Below are 12,745 nucleotides of genomic sequence, written 5' to 3' on the forward strand. Positions count from 1 at the left end.
GGGAGGAAGGGGGGCACTCTGATCTTTTCTTATAATGACACTAATCCCATCATGAGGCCCCCACCCTCATGACCTAAACCTAATTACATCCCAAAGGTCCCACCTCTTAATACTTTCACATTGGGGCTTAGGGCTTCAACATATGAATTTTGGGGGGACACAAAATCCAGTCCATAACACTTGTCCAGCTGATTATAATGTTTATATGTACATGCAAAGGTCTATGAATAGTCAAGACAATCTTGAAAAAGCAAATGATCTGGAGAGCAAACATGGACTTTATTAGATGCTTCAGTGGACTCTACCCCTCAGGGTTTCATTGACTTTGTCCTTTTGCTGTAAAAGGAATGGTGATCAGGAGCATTGTTAGGTGTGCTGAGCCAACATGATGATGAATGAGGCATTGACTAAGTCAACAGATGGTAGCAATGGAAGAAACATAGTGAGTGGGGAAGGCAAACCCACATCCAGGATGAGTCTCTGTTAATGTGAGAACAAACTGAAGCCCTTTCCATAATGGAAGAGATCCAGCATAATTAAACTTCCACCAGTCAACTAGCTGCTCTCATTTTGTTATTGTGCCGATTTTGAAAATCAAACTTGGTGTCTGTTATTGGCCATTGGAACAATCAGAACTGGTGGGAGTTAGATCTGCTTTTTGAAAGGGAAATTCACATTGTTGTGCCCTTGCATAACCTCTGATTCTGGCATCATTGCTACACTTTCATGAGCCCATCAGACAGGCACTAGCTGACACGGGAAAGGAAATAATGACATCCACAGGACAGATCATCTTGCGCAACACTTCATTGAGAAGGTCCTATGCAGTCAGTGGCCTCTGGGGAGCATTTACATGAGATACAATTATTTTCCTCTGGGAATATTCTTTTTTAAAAAATTAATTAATTATTTTTGGTTGCGTTGCGTCTTCGTTGCTGTGCGTGGGCTTTTTCTAGTTGCATCAAGCAGGGGCTACTCTTCGCTGTGGCGCACGGGCTTCTCACTGTGGTGGCTCTTCTTGTTGCGGAGCACGGGCTCTAGGCGCCCGGGCTTCAATATTTGTGGCTTGCGGGCTTAGTTGCTCCTCGGCATGTGGGATCTTCCTGGACCAGGGATTGAACCCTTGTCCCCTGCATTGGCAGGCAGATTCTTAACCACTGTGCCACCAGGGCAGTCCTGGGCATATTCTTAAAAGTTTGCCTCCAATTATGTTTCAGATATCTTTGTAAGAAATATAATGGTACTTTCCTTCCAAGTCCCTTCTATCCAGTCAACCATTAATTATTGCCCATGACTAACTATAGATACATAATTCTGACCATCTTTCCTTTCATGAAAATATACAACCAGTTGAAAGTTTTGTTCTGTCCACTCTCCCTCCTCAAGGATATCTGTGTTACCACAGCACTCTATGTCTTCCTTAGTTTTGAACTATTTATAAACCACAATTATTTTTTCTTCCTCTATCAGTTGGTCGTGGAGAGCTCACAATTAAGCCATAAATGTGGAATAAAGGAAACATGGTATAGCAGTAGATACAGGAACTCTGGAAGTATGAACCAGTTGCTCATAAAAAATACTTGTGCCTTAAGAACTGGCTTTATCCTGATCTTGTTATTAACTATTATTCTCCTTGATGACAGAGTACTGCTTTATTCACACTCAACTTTATGACTTGGAGGATCATACAGGAGCCAGTTCATGATGGTCAGCATAGGTCACACGGTCATGTAATATCCCATGGTCAGGAATGAAGTCTCTCAAGGACTCAGTAGTGAGCCAGGAGCTGTTATAGAGATAGAGATAGAGAGAGAGACAGAGAGGGAGAGAGAGAGAGAAGGAGAGAGAATATATTTATTGGCAGAGGAGAACATGGATTTTTCCATGATGTAATACAGTTGGCATCCCCATCCACAGCTGGTTGAATCCATGGATGCAGAACCTGGAGATACAGAAGACCAACTCTACCACTCAGTGAAGCACTACTGATCACACATCAAGGATGAATCTCAAAAATATTGTTGATCCAAAGAAGTCAAACACAAAAGATACATAATGTGACTGTGTGATTGCATTATATATATGAAGCTGAAGAACAGGGAAAAACCATCTCTTGTGATCAAAGTCAAGAGTGGTTGTCTAAAGTGGTGGGACTTGACTGGAAAGGGGTAAGAAGGGACTTGTTGGAGTGAAAAACATGATCTTTATCTTTATGTGATGGTTGTACAGGTGTATACATTTGTCAGAATTAATGGGCAGTACACTTACTACTTATAATTTTACTATATAGAAATTATATTGCAATAAAGTATTTTTAGCATTGGTTAAAAAACATCATGGATTTTCCAAAATCCCTAGGGTTCTTCCGTCTTGTGCACTGTGATTGTCCTATCCAGGTTTGTCACAGGCTCCACTGAGCATCCTCAGCTGTCACAGATACTTTGAACACTATTTTATCTGCTTGGTTATGAAGCCAAATGGCAGAGCAGCGTGCGCTCTAGCCTGGCCCAGACGGAGAGTCTTTTCTTGATCTGTCCCCACATTCAAAGCTGCCGTAATCACAGGATGTTTGGTAAATGGGTCATAAGACCTCATCCAAAATTATTTGCCTTTGAAATCTAAGGAAGCATGAAAACATTATGCCTCTTTCTTAGAGGAAAGGGGTACAAGATAGAATAAATTCTATTTCACATTGTATTGGTATATTTTTATCTTCTCCTGCCCCCTGGACCTTCTAAAACTTCCCTGAAGTGGCAGTCTTCTGATTTTTTGTGAAATTCTATGCTACTTCATATTTGTCTTACCAAGGAACCAAGGGCGGCTGCTATTTCTTGCTCACCAGGCCCTATTTCATCGATAGAGGAAACCAGCCTATATTCTGTGGGATGATGAGACAACCAAGGCCCTTGTGAAGTAAGTAGTAACAGAGAGTCATAAAACTGATGGAGTCTTAGCCAGAAGAGTGAAGATGCACTGCTGTCACTGACAAATGAAATTGCTCTGGTAGGCTTTACTGGTAGATTTAGAGAAACAAGAATTGCATAGCAGCTGTGTTGATTTATTACAGTCAAAGGACAAAATCTGGGCTCCAACTGCAGTTTAAGGTACCATCCATTTTTATTTAAGGGTAAATCTACTTTCATGGTCCAAGTCACATCTGCCAACTGCACATGACATCATGTTAAACGAGGATGTGTTGTAGAAATTACCACAGCTTCATCTCTGAAGAATATAGTATTGTTTTTGGTTTATTCATCCTGTGAAGAGGAACAGAATTCTATGAGCTTTCCCACAATAATGGGTCTTACTTCATGTTTCAGGGAGCCAAAGGTGTCTAGGGATTTTCTTTTAAACTATGCTTTTAGGATCTTTTCCTGGAAATTGGGTAATGATCTGGGTCTCTTTATCATTATGATTCAAATCTGTTCTCCATTCAGTAGATCTAGAGGTTGTATATTCTCAATTACTTAGATAAAACGGAGCCTTACTTTATTATACTTTCCATTTAATTCAGTTGTAATAATTCATAATTAATTTAACCACTGCCACAGATTCTTGAGTTTAAAACTTTGTGGTTACCACTAGGGTCTTTCTGCTAACCACAGGTACTACAGCCACTTTATCTCTAATGGTTACATGTTGGCACATGGCCTCACTCACTCCTAGACCAATTTCCACCAGAAATGTGGAGCCCAATTCAATGACAACATCTCCCACTCAAGCAGATCCTACCAGTGCTCCAACTGTATCCTTGCAGATCTCTGATCTTGAAGGACATAGGTTAGGCTAAAGTGAGCAGGTCCTTCAGTGATGGCTTTGAAAAGATTGGAGTGTCCATAGCCTGTTTTTATTTGCTTCCTAGTGCATGAAAGAGTCAGCATGGTTAAAGAAACAGACTGGAGGAGATCAAGCTACTCCATTTTGGCAAAAATTTAAGGTAGAAAGGAAGACTCACAGACAAGTTCTATTTCAAAAATGAAAGAACCAACCTGTGGGTTGAATGCATAAACAAGCTCTTAGATTAGACTTACCTAGGATTATGAAAGTCAGCAAGTGAATATGTGCCCAGAGCTTTAGAATCAGAGCAACTCAAGAAGATCCACATCTTTTATTGGCAGGCTTGGCAGAGAGTGCAATGACATAAGACTTCAAAATACCTCAAGGAACTCTGTTGAGCTGTGGTTCATTGAAGAGTATTTCCCAAGAGTGGTGGTGTACCTCTGTACAATAGTGTCACATGTTTCTACAGCACCACTGGGTCTAACCCCACCCTTTTGACACAGAGAGAACATGCAGTATTGTATATTGTACTTGCCTGGGATGATTTTTGGAATTAATTAATTTTCTTGGGTGCAGGATGATATAGAGCCAAATGCTTATCCAAGGAGTCATAAAATCCCAGAGAATAGATATGCAGAGCTCATCTGGTTCAACTGTCTGATTATAGGCACAAAGATGAGAAAGCATTTTCCAATCATCAGGTTGAATCCTGTCCCCCTTATGTGTGTTTCCTCATTTTTTACTCCATGTTGTAGTTGAGAAAAATAGGAAAGGCATAATCAAACACTGATGTATGTCTTTTATTAATGTTACATTGAGAACCATATGACCATATGAGAACATTATGATTATATTTTAGGACAAGCAGAAGTGATAAAAGAATTGTACTGGGGGTTTCCCTGGTGGCGCAGTGGTTGAGAGCCCGCCTGCCAATGCAGGGGACACGGGTTCAAGCCCTGGTCTGGGAAGATCCCACATGCCGTGGAGCGGCTGGGCCTGTGAGCCATGGCCACTAAGCCTGTGCATCCGGAGCCTCTGCTCTGCAGCGGGAGAGGCCACAACAGTGAGAGGCCCACGTACGGCAAAAAATAATAATAATAATAATTGCTCTGGTTTTATTAATAATAATGATATACTATAGGTCATGTGAGACCAGTAAATACTTTGATAAACAGAATATTACGATTGTTTCTGGAATGGAGATGGGGGATACTTTAAAGACAATTAGCTTATAACAAATTATATTCTGCATTATTTTCTGTGTTGTGCAATGATTTGCCACAAACTTAGATGCTTAAAACAACACACATCTATTAACTCAGTTTCTATGAGCCAGGAGTGCAGGCATGGCTTAACCAGACCCTCTGCAAGGTTGCAATCAAGGTGTTGGCCAGAGCTGGGTTCTCATCTGGAGGCTCAGCTGGGGAAAGGTCCACTAGAAGTTCACTCAGATTGTTGGCAGAATCCATTTCCTTGTGACTGTAGAACTGATAACAGCTCAGTTCTTGAAAACGAGCATAGAAGAGTATGATGGAAAGTGTGGGATAAGTTGGGAGATTGGGATTGACATGTACACACTACTATATATAAAATAGATAACTAATAAGGACCTGCTGTATAGCACAGGGAACTATACTCAATACTCTATACTATAATGACCTATAATGACCTATAAATGACTATACTCTAATGACCTATATGAGAAAAGAATCTTTAAAAGAGTAGATATATGTATATGTATAACTGGCTCACTTTGCTGTACACCTGAAACTAATGCAACATTGTAAATCAAGTATACTGCAGTAAAAACTTAAAAAAAAAGGAGTATGATGGTTAATTGTATGTTTCAACTGGAGGATGTTTTTAGATGAAGTTAATATTTAAATCAGTGATCTTTGCGTAAAGCAGATGGACTTCCATAATGTGCGTGAGCCTTGTCTAATCAAATAAAGTCTTTTTGTTCTCAAGAAGATTGACCTCCCCAAATAAGAAAGAATTCTGCAACAGACTGCCTTCTAACTTCATCTGCACCATAGGCTCTCCTGAGTATCCAGCCTACCAGCCCACACTGCAGATTTGTACTTGCGAGCCTTCATAACTGGATGAGCTAGTTCCTTATAATAAATCTCTATTTATCTATCCACACAACACACACACACACACACACACACACACACACACGCACTACAGGTTATTTTTCTCTGGAGAAGCCTGACTAACAAAGAGAGACTCCAGATCCAGTCATCCACCAGGATGAAGTCTTATATGATGTATGATAATCAAGAGAGTGACATCCATCACCTATACCACAAACCATAACCTAGTCAAGAGAGTGATTTTCTGTCACCTTTGCCACATTCTACTGTGGCAAGTCTCAAAGTCCTCCCACGCTCTGGGTGTGGAGGGGATTATACAAGGGTGTGAATACCGGACCATGGGGATGTTAGGGTTTACCTTAAAGTCTGTCTGGCGCAGCCTCTCTACTCTTAAGTGAAACAGTGTGGAGCAATTGAAAAGCTTGGACATTGGACACAGCCACAAACTTATACTTTGTGCCCTCAGTTTAACATCTGCATCACCTTGAGCATCTGTAGCATGGCAAAGGGATTTCCAAAAGAGAAGAACCAAATCTGCAGCTGCAATGGAGGTGACCTGGTGATTATCAATAGGAATGCAGGAATTTATAGTTGAAGATAAGAGCAATATGGTGGGGATACGGAGTGAATCTGACCCCCGATGGAAAGAAAGGTGGGGAGGGACAAGAGAGGAAGAGAAACCCCCCTTTCTACTGGAAAGGAAAGCGCTGTCAGTACCCTTAGACCACAGAGGTTCTAAGAGGCTAAAGGAATTTGAGTTGTAGGGTAAGGAGGAGAGTGGCTCCTGCCATATGTTCCCAGCCTTTAAGGACCATGGAATTTGCTTCCTACCCAGCCTCAGAAGTAAAGACATCTACCGCTGGCAAGGTAGTTTCAGAGCAGATCAGACTATACGGTGAAGTTGCCCATCTCAAGGCACCACAGCCGGGGCACGGAGGTCAAGATAACAAGAGCAGAAGGTGCTGACAATGACAAAGGGAACACCAAACCAGGTGACACTGGGAGTGGCGGCCAAGATGCCATCCCTGAGGAGGGAGGGGGCTTAGAAGGTAACTCTAGCCATTCATCCAATGCTTTCCAATAGGGGCTGTTCAAGAAATTTAGTTTTGTTGCCAGCAATGGAATTATCCATAAACTCGGTATCATACTCCTCCAGGCTAATGGAAAATGTGAATACTTACTTCACCAGATTGTCAGGAACACAACAGAATGGAGTGTTAAAGTTTTTAAAGTTTTTAGCATATATTAAGTGCTTGGTAAGTACAATTTTCATTTCCGATTAGCAAAAAGAAACATCCAGACTGTATCTACCTGATAACTCTAGACTGTTTTTCAAGTGAAGATTATTGAATTGACTAAAATTTTTTCACTTAAAATAGGATTCAGGCAAATTCCAACAGCCAAAGCAATCTGTAGTCTGCACAGTTATTTTTTTTTAACTACAATCTAACCTCTTTTACTTCCTTCACGATTTGTATGTGGCTGGAAATTGACAGATATGGCAAAACATATGGAAACAAATGTCCTTTTTTGTCTTGTTCCTGTTGGACAGGGTTGGGGAGAGACAGTGCTGGTGGGCCAGCCCATTAGCATCTGAACTGGGATAGGATGTTAGGAGGCCAAAGAGACTTGCTGTGAACATTGACCAAGAGCTACCCATGAACGAGTGTAATTCAGAGATTGGACTGAACTCTCATTAGAAGAGACGAAGCAGAGTAGTATTGAGGGGATAACAACGAGTGTGAAGTACTTGTGGAAAACAGTAAAACCATCCAGACGAGGCCAGCTTTATGGTTGTGTGACCCACAGAGTCACACAGGGCTCCCCACTAAAAAAGTCCAAGTTCATCACCTTGGACTTAATAACTGTTCAGTAAGGGGCCTCTCATTTTCATTTCACAGTGGACCCTACTGTTGTAGCCAATCCTGTTTCCATGGCCCAGGCCTTTGATAAAGATGAGGGACCAGAAATGGAGTCTGCTAGCAGGATGGCCTCAGGGGCAGCTGGAGGAAAGGCCAGAGTCATGTGGACCTTGGTAATAGGTAAATGTGAAAATTCACCTCCAGTGACCTGCTAGTAAATGTTCAGGGTCCAGAGTTTACCAGCTGGAAAGTTTTCAGAGTCAAAGCATTATACCTGTATTTTTTGGTTTTTATTGCTGCTACTATTAAGTTGGATAGTTCTTTAAAAAGTTTTTCAATGATTCCCCTTCTCTGACCTCCCAGAAGTCATTGTGACTCTGTTTATTTGTCTCCTTATCAGACTGCCAGACTGATTAAATGAAAAAAACAGCTATGAACATTTTAAAGGGGGCGTCGGTTTTAAACACACACACACACGAACACACTGCGTTAGTACCCTGGAAACAGAATTCTGTTACTTTCCATGTAACACACACGAAGACTTATTAATATATTACACATCACTGTGATTTGTCCAATGTTTTGTGAAACCAAAATTTGCTGTTTCGGTATATTTTTAGACATGGTTTCCAAAGGTGTTGACATTGTCTAGAAAAGATAGTAAAAACAATACCCAGACAGCAAGAATATAAACAAATGAGATAAACAGGCTTTATTTATTTATTCATTTACTATATCAACAGTTTCAGATGGCAATTCAGAGTTATATACAATTTATTCTAAAAAGTTGTAAATAATGTTAACATTACTCTTCTGACGAGTGTTTTTCTAAGCTTGCTCTCTCTCTCTCTCTCTCTCTCTCTCTCTCACACACACACACACACACACACACACACACACACACCCATCCACTCTCATGGCCTCACATATATATCTTTATAGTTCATCTCTCTTCCCCAGTCATCCCTATTTACTAGCCTGAGCCAGCAATGGAAAAATGAAAGGGAAAAGTGGGTCTTCAGCAGGAAGACGGGTTTAGGTTTTCTATTTGGGGCCAGCAAGTAGTGTGAGACTTACACGCTGTGCTGACAGACGGGGCTGGGGGAGACGGGGTGGTGGGAAGAGGTGGGTGTTTGGAATGTACCAAATGCACACCTTCTACCTCTAATGATCCCACCCAGTGAGGTGACCTGAATTAGCCTCGTGGGATAGAGCAAGGGTAGATTATCTATGTGGTCATATTTCATGCCTCGATAAGCACAAACTTTATGAGTCTCATGACCTCATCTAATTATTGTTTTAAAATCAACAAATACATATTTCACCTATTACACTATCTAGCAGAAAAGAGACAAAGGGTTCATTCAGACTAGATTTAAAAAAAATGTCGGGCTTCCCTGGTGGCGCAGTGGTTGAGAGTCTGCCTGCCGATGCAGGGGACACGGGTTCGTGCCCCGGTCCGAGAGGATCCCTCATGCCACGGAGCGGCTGGGCCCGTGAGCCATGGCCGCTGAGCCTGTGCGTCCGGAGCCTGTGCTCCGCAACGGGAGAGGCCACAGCAGTGAGAGGCCTGCACACCGCAAAAAAAAAAAAAAAAATGTCTATCACAACCACTAACCCAAAATAAAAGCAACATGCCTCACCAGATACACAACAAAACACAAGGCATCTTTTTCAGCCAGAAAGAAACAAAGGTAGTGCTCTGAGCCCTCTAGAGAATGCAGGGATACTTCCCTGCTCTGCAGCCTGCAAGAGGCAGCAACGCTCGCCCTGCAGGTGTTTCTGAGTCAGCAGAGCAGCAGACAGCACTCAAAGCTACGGTTGGTTAAGATAAGACTTTTAATCCATTTCTTGCTCTAAAGAGTCTGTTAAGAATGTTTCCAATGAGGTGAAATCTGTGTTCAGTCAACTAGGCAAAGAACATGGATACTTCCCTCCAAATGGCAAGGAAGTAGCTTTTCATGAGGTATCAAATGTCACCTCACCACAGCCAGCAACACTTGTGTCTTCCCTTTCTGTCTGCAGATTCTTTTATATGTTCGCCCCTCATGTCTAACCAGTTTGGTCTTAAACTCAGAGGCTGGATGATCCGTTGACCAGACCTATTATTCCAGAATCACAAAAGACATCACATTAATACAATCAAAAGATCATCCATTTCATAAGAACATGGAAAATTCATTTCACAAAATGCAAAGGGCATCCTTTCCATTTCAGCGCTTAAGATAATTTTGGAGACAGTCCAGTGAATTCCCAACAGTCCAGTGAATTCCCAACTTTCTTTGAAATCAGATCGAAGATTTTAGTAACGTAGCCACGAGTAATATGTCTTCATGGCCGTCCCTCTTTTTTGTAAATCATCCTAGCACTTACTAGAATACGAAGATATCAGAAGTTGTTGATATTTGGATTTAAGATGTTTCCTAATTTAGGAAGGCTGAAATAGCCAAGCGTTTCTAGTATTTAGCTATATTTAAACATTAAATATTTTAAATTTTTCTCCTTATCAGAATTGCCTTTGTAAAAACTCGACAATTTCAATTTGAACAAATGTTAGCTTACAGAGATAAGGTAATACATACACACTTATACATGCACACATGTATGTATATTGTAATACATACATGATATATATATATGTGATACTTGTTAGAGATAATGTCTAGATTCTTCAGGGTTGGTTCCAATTTCTAGTATTCTATTCTGTAGAGAAAGGTCATGTGTCAGGCCATGAGTCACAAACACTGGCTCAGAGAACATGACAGAAAACTGTCAAGCCTCATAGGTCAAGTGCCTCCTTCAGTGTGTGAAGGCCTGGGGCCAGGTTCAGGTCCAACTCTTCTACTGGACTCTAATGAACTAGTGGTCTGGTTCCAAGGTGTTGCTGAGGTTCAGGGCTTCAGTTTTTTACATCCCAAAGACAGGGATATACACTTAATTTACACCCTCACAGGATTATTTTGAGAAACAAGGGAAATGTTTTGCTTGAAAACACTTTCGAATCTATATAATACCTTGCAAGCACAGATTTCTTTGTCCACAGCTGTATCTATTATTTCGAGTAAAAAGAAGTGGCTGAATTCAAATATTAATTGTTCAATGGAATATTTGTTTTTCACAATGTTAAAGTGAAATCAAAGCAGAGAGAAAAAAGTAAAGTCATTCTAATCACAGGAAAATGATTACTTAGAAAACAGAAATTGTACTTTAAACATACAATAATACCTTGTAGACACCTAATGTTAAGCAATTTTTCCATTTTTCATAGACTATCAAAAAATTAGGTTAAGAAGTGAAGACAGTTTCCTTAAAAGTACTCTACCACAGAAAAATCAAACACAAGAGGGCATCTCCTACATTTGTTTTAAAAGCTTCCCCAGTGAATTTCATACATGAAGTGTCTGTCATTTTATATAATAGCTCAGTTATATGAGCAGTTATATGCATGTACCAGAGCACACATCCCATATTTATTAGTCTGAAATATCACAGTCTTTTCACATTATGATCTTCATATTTTGTTTATAAAACACTCTCCCTAGTGAGTCTGTAACTCCTTTTTTGGGTTAAAAATAGTTTCATCATACATAGTAACTTAAAGTTAGAAAAATATAACAAAAAAGACCAATATGTCCTAAATAGTATGTAAATACTCTGAATTTTAAGCCTTTAAAAGATAAACCTGGGCTTCCCTGGTGGCGCAGTGGTTGCGAGTCCACCTGCCGATGCAGGGGACACGGGTTCGTGCCCCGGTCCGGGAAGATCCCACGTGCCGCGCGGAGCGGCTGGGCCCGTGAGCCGTGGCCACTGAGCCTGCGCGTCCGGAGCCTGTGCTCCGCAACGGGAGAGGCCACAACAGCGAGAGGCCCGCGTACCACACACACACACAAAATAATAAAGATAAACGTAACCAAAGCTCTTGTTATTGTTTTTTAGGGAAGAAGCATTCTTTATTGAACAGGAATGTTCCACACGCTGCTGGATAAACATCATCCACTAAGTGCCAGCAGCTCTCTAGGGTCCAAGTGGCAACAAAATGCCTCCACACAATTCTCCGTGTCTCTAGGTAGGTGATGCTCCCTCCGGTTGAGAATCATTGAGTTAGACAAGGAATAAAAGATTAAACCCGAAGAGAGTAGAAATATGAGATAGGAGCAAAAATAGGAACAAGATAAGTGCAAAACTTAAGGCACAAAAGTGATAAAGTGCAAAGGATAAAAAAAAGTTTTAAAAAAATACCAATAGGGGGCTTCCCTGGTGGCGCAGTGGTTGAGAATCCGCCTGCCGATGCGGGAGACACGGGTTCGTGCCCCGGTCCGGGAGGATCCCACATGCCGCGGAGCGGCTGGGCCCGTGAGCCATGGCCGCTGAGCCTGCGCGTCCGGAGCCTGTGCTCCGCAACGGGAGAGGCCACAACAGTGAGAGGCCCGCATACCGCAAAAAAAAAAAAGAAAAAAAAAAATACCAATAAAATTAGTATGGGAGTTTAGTCAAGAAAATAATAGAGAATATGCAGACAAACAAACAGAAACCCAGTTCAAGAAATCAAAGTAGTGTACATAACCATAGACTCAGTGAAGACTAAAGTTATAATAAAACACTCTTGTGAATAACTTTACTCCGAAACAACTGAAGAGGTAAATGAAATGTACAATCATATGTGGATGTACATATGTATATACATATATTTACATATATGTACCATGTTTGTGTGTATTTGTGTGCATATGATCTTAAAATATCTCAGGAAGAAATAGAAGACCTCTAAGATTCTAAAATTAATTTAAATAGGTGAATTTGTGTTTGCAATCTTTCCCACAAATAAAATAACTATTGAGACTGTGTTTAGGCTAGTTCTACAAAACATTTAAGGGACAATTATATTCTTACACAAAATCTCTAAAAGGACAAAACAGTAAGGAAATCTCCTCAATTTCTTTTATGGAGTTGGGAGAAAACAATTTCTTTAACTTTTTTTTTCTTAACATCTTTATTGAGTATAATTGC

The sequence above is a fragment of the Kogia breviceps genome, chromosome 5, assembly GCF_026419965.1.
Source record: "Kogia breviceps isolate mKogBre1 chromosome 5, mKogBre1 haplotype 1, whole genome shotgun sequence".
In the NCBI taxonomy this organism is placed as follows: domain Eukaryota; kingdom Metazoa; phylum Chordata; class Mammalia; order Artiodactyla; family Physeteridae; genus Kogia; species Kogia breviceps.